A 5000-nucleotide genomic window follows, 5' to 3' on the forward strand; every position below is an offset into this window, starting at 1 on the left:
GGGTTAGGGTTAGGGTTAGGGTTAGGGTTAGGGTTAAGGTTAGAGTTAGGTTTAGGGTTAGGGTTAGGGTTTGGGTTAGGGTTAGTGTTCAGGCTAGGGCTAGGGTTACTGCTAGGGCTACGGTAAGGGCTAGGGTTAGGGCTAGGGGTAGGGCTAGGGGTAGGGTTAGGGTTAGGGCTAGGGCTAGGGCTAGGGCAAGGGTTAGGGCAAGGGCTATGGTTAGGGTTAGGGTTAGGGTTAGGGTGAGGGTTAGGGCTCGGGCTAGGGCTAGGGCTAGGGCAAGGGTTAGGGCAAGGGCTATGATTAGGGTTAGAGTTCGGGTTAGGGTTATGGTTGGGGTTAGGGTGAGGGTCAGGACTAGGGTTAGCGTGAGGGTTAGGGTTAGTGTTAGGGCCAGGGTTAGCATTAGGGTCAGGGCTACGGTTAGGGTTAGGGGTAGGGGTAGGGGTAGGATTAGGGTAGGGTTAGGGTTACGGCTATGGTTAGGGTTAGGGCTCGGACAAGGGTTAGGGCTAAGGCTAGGGCTAGTGTTAGGGTTAGGGCTATGGCTAGGGCAAGGGTTAAGGTTAGGGTTAGGGTTAGGTATAGGGTGAGGGCTAGGGTTAGGGTGAGGGTTCTGGTTAGTGTTAGGGCTAGGGTAAGCATTAGGGTTAGGGCTACGGTTATGGTTAGGGTTGGTATTAGGGTTAGTGGTAGGCTTTGGGTTAGGGTAAGGTCTAGGGTTAGGGCTAGGGCTAGGGTAAGGGTTAGGGCTAGGTTTAGAACTAGAGCTAGGGCTAGGGTTAGGGTTAGGGTTCAGTTTCAGTTTAGGGTTACAGTTTGGTTTAGGGGTAGGCATAGGGGTAGGGTTAGGTCTAGGCCTAGGGTTAGGGTTAAGGGTTAGGGTTAGGGTTAGGGTTAAGGTTAGGGTTAGGGTTAAGGTTAGAGTTAGGGTTAGGGTTAGGGTTTGTGTTAGGGTTAGGGTTAGTGTTCGGGCTAGGGCTAGGGTTACTGCTAGGGCTACAGTTAGGGCTAAGGTTAGGGCTAGGGTTAGGGCTAGGGTTAGGGCTTGGGTTAGGGTTAGGGCTAGGGCTAGGGCTAGGGCAAGGGTTAGGCAAGGGCTATGGTTAGGGTTAGGGTTAGGGTTAGGGTTAGGGTTAGGGTTAGGGTGAGGGTTAGGGCTAGGGCTAGGGCAAGGGTTAGGGCAAGGGCTATGCTTAGGGTTAGAGTTAGGGTTAGGGTTAGGGTTAGGGTTAGGGTTAGGGCTAGGGTGAGGTTTAGGGTTAGGGTTAGGGTTAGGTCTAGGGTTAGGGTTATCGTTAGGGTGACGCTTTGGGCTAGGGTTAGGGTTAGGGTTAGGGTTAGGGTTCGGGTTCGGGTTCGGGCTAGGGCTAGGGTTAGGGCTAGGGCTAGGGCTAGGGCTACGTATAGGGCTAGCGTTAGGGCTAGGGTTAGGGCTTAGGTTAGGGTTAGGGTTAGGGTTAAGGTTTAGGGTTCGGGTTAGGTATAGGGTGAGGGCTAGGGTTAGGGTGAGGGTTCTGGTTAGTGTTAGGGCTAGGGTTAGGGTTAGCATTAGGGTTAGGTCTACAGTTATGGTTAGGGTTTGTGTTAGGGTTAGTGGTAGGCTTTGAGTTAGGGTAAGGTCTAGGGTTAGGGCTAGGGCTAGGGTCAGGGTTAGGGCTAGGTTTAGAACTAGAGCTAGGGCTAGGGTTAGGGTTAGGGTTCAGTTTTAGTTTAGGGTTACAGTTTGGTTTAGGGGTAGGGGTAGGGGTAGGGTTAGGTCTAGGCCTAGGGTTTGGGTTAAGGCTATAGTTAGGTTTAGGGTTAGGGTTAGGGTTAGCGCTAGGGTTAGGCTTAGGGTTAGGGTTAGGGCTAGGGTTAGGTTTAGGGCTCGGGTTAGGGTTAGGGTTACGGTTCTGGTTCTGGTTAGGGTTTGGGTTAGCGTTAGGGTTAGTGGTAGGTGTTGGGTTAGGGTTAGGGCTAGGGATAGAGTTTAGGCTAGGATTAGGTTTAGGGTTACAGTTAGTGAGAGGGTTAGGGCTAAGGCTAGTGTTAGGGTGAGAGTTAGGTTTAGGGATATGGTTTTTTGTTAGGGTTAGGGTTATGGTTAGCGTTAGGATTAGGATTAGGGCCAAGGTTAGGTCGAGGGTTAGGGTTAGGGTTAGGGTTAGGGTTAGGGTTAAGGTTAGAGTTAGGTTTAGGGTTAGGGTTAGGGTTTGGGTTAGGGTTAGTGTTCAGGCTAGGGCTAGGGTTACTGCTAGGGCTACGGTAAGGGCTAGGGTTAGGGCTAGGGGTAGGGCTTGGGTTAGGGTTAGGGTTAGGGCTAGGGCTAGGGCTAGGGCAAGGGTTAGGGCAAGGGCTATGGTTAGGGTTAGGGTTAGGGTTAGGGTTAGGGTGAGGGTTAGGGCTCGGGCTAGGGCTAGGGCTAGGGCAAGGGTTAGGGCAAGGGCTATGATTAGGGTTAGAGTTCGGGTTAGGGTTATGGTTGGGGTTAGGGTGAGGGTCAGGACTAGGGTTAGCGTGAGGGTTAGGGTTAGTGTTAGGGCCAGGGTTAGCATTAGGGTCAGGGCTACGGTTAGGGTTAGGGGTAGGGGTAGGGGTAGGATTAGGGTAGGGTTAGGGTTACGGCTATGGTTAGGGTTAGGGCTCGGACAAGGGTTAGGGCTAAGGCTAGGGCTAGTGTTAGGGTTAGGGCTATGGCTAGGGCAAGGGTTAAGGTTAGGGTTAGGGTTAGGTATAGGGTGAGGGCTAGGGTTAGGGTGAGGGTTCTGGTTAGTGTTAGGGCTAGGGTAAGCATTAGGGTTAGGGCTACGGTTATGGTTAGGGTTGGTATTAGGGTTAGTGGTAGGCTTTGGGTTAGGGTAAGGTCTAGGGTTAGGGCTAGGGCTAGGGTAAGGGTTAGGGCTAGGTTTAGAACTAGAGCTAGGGCTAGGGTTAGGGTTAGGGTTCAGTTTCAGTTTAGGGTTACAGTTTGGTTTAGGGGTAGGCATAGGGGTAGGGTTAGGTCTAGGCCTAGGGTTAGGGTTAAGGGTTAGGGTTAGGGTTAGGGTTAGGGTTAGGGTTAAGGTTAGGGTTAGGGTTAAGGTTAGAGTTAGGGTTAGGGTTAGGGTTTGTGTTAGGGTTAGGGTTAGTGTTCGGGCTAGGGCTAGGGTTACTGCTAGGGCTACAGTTAGGGCTAAGGTTAGGGCTAGGGTTAGGGCTAGGGTTAGGGCTTGGGTTAGGGTTAGGGCTAGGGCTAGGGCTAGGGCAAGGGTTAGGCAAGGGCTATGGTTAGGGTTAGGGTTAGGGTTAGGGTTAGGGTTAGGGTGAGGGTTAGGGCTAGGGCTAGGGCAAGGGTTAGGGCAAGGGCTATGCTTAGGGTTAGAGTTAGGGTTAGGGTTAGGGTTAGGGTTAGGGTTAGGGCTAGGGTGAGGTTTAGGGTTAGGGTTAGGGTTAGGTCTAGGGTTAGGGTTATCGTTAGGGTGACGCTTTGGGCTAGGGTTAGGGTTAGGGTTAGGGTTAGGGTTCGGGTTCGGGTTCGGGCTAGGGCTAGGGTTAGGGCTAGGGCTAGGGCTAGGGCTACGTATAGGGCTAGCGTTCGGGCTAGGGTTAGGGCTTAGGTTAGGGTTAGGGTTAGGGTTAAGGTTTAGGGTTCGGGTTAGGTATAGGGTGAGGGCTAGGGTTAGGGTGAGGGTTCTGGTTAGTGTTAGGGCTAGGGTTAGGGTTAGCATTAGGGTTAGGTCTACAGTTATGGTTAGGGTTTGTGTTAGGGTTAGTGGTAGGCTTTGAGTTAGGGTAAGGTCTAGGGTTAGGGCTAGGGCTAGGGTCAGGGTTAGGGCTAGGTTTAGAACTAGAGCTAGGGCTAGGGTTAGGGTTAGGGTTCAGTTTTAGTTTAGGGTTACAGTTTGGTTTAGGGGTAGGGGTAGGGGTAGGGTTAGGTCTAGGCCTAGGGTTTGGGTTAAGGCTATAGTTAGGTTTAGGGTTAGGGTTAGGGTTAGCGCTAGGGTTAGGCTTAGGGTTAGGGTTAGGGCTAGGGTTAGGTTTAGGGCTCGGGTTAGGGTTAGGGTTACGGTTCTGGTTCCGGTTAGGGTTTGGGTTAGCGTTAGGGTTAGTGGTAGGTGTTGGGTTAGGGTTAGGGCTAGGGATAGAGTTTAGGCTAGGATTAGGGTTAGGGTTACAGTTAGTGAGAGGGTTAGGGCTAAGGCTAGTGTTAGGGTGAGAGTTAGGTTTAGGGATATGGTTTTTTGTTAGGGTTAGGGTTATGGTTAGTGTTAGGATTAGGGTTAGGGCTAGGGTTAGGTCGAGGGTTAGGGTTAGGGTTAGGGTTAGGGTTAAGGTTAGAGTAAGGGTTAGGGTTAGGGTTAGGGTTTGGGTTAGGGTTAGTGTTCAGGCTAGGGCTAGGGTTACTGCTAGGGCTACGGTAAGGGCTAGGGTTAGGGCTAGGTGTAGGGCTAGGGGTAGGGTTAGGGTTAGGGCTAGGGCTAGGGCAAGGGTTAGGGCAAGGGCTATGGTTAGGGTTAGGGTTAGGGTTAGGGTTAGGGTTAGGGTTAGGGTTAGGGTGAGGGTTAGGGCTCGGGCTAGGGCTAGGGCTAGGGCAAGGGTTAGGGCAAGGGCTATGGTTAGGGTTAGAGATCGGGTTAGGGTTACGGTTGGGGTTAGGGTGAGGGTCAGGACTAGGGTTAGGGTGAGGGTTAGGGTTAGTGTTAGGGCCAGGGTTAGCATTAGGGTCAGGGCTACGGTTAGGGTTATGGGAAGGGGTAGGGGTAGGATTAGGGTAGGGTTAGGGTTACGGCTATGGTTAGGGTTAGGGCTCGGACAAGGGTTAGGGCTAAGGCTAGGGCTAGTGTTAGGGTTAGGGCTATGGCTAGGGCTTGGGCTAGGGCAAGGGTTAGGGTTAGTGTTAGGGTTAGGTATAGGGTGAGGGCTCCGGTTAGGGCGAGGGTTTGTATTAGGGTTAGTGGTAGGCTTTGGGTTAGGGTAAGGTCTAGGGTTAGGGCTAGGGCTAGGGTAAGGTTTAGGGCTAGGTTTAGAACTAGAGCTAG

This window comes from Heloderma suspectum, chromosome W (genome assembly GCF_057233095.1).
Source record: "Heloderma suspectum isolate Gila_16-S chromosome W, 16-S_ref, whole genome shotgun sequence".
NCBI classification, from domain to species: Eukaryota; Metazoa; Chordata; class Lepidosauria; order Squamata; family Helodermatidae; genus Heloderma; species Heloderma suspectum.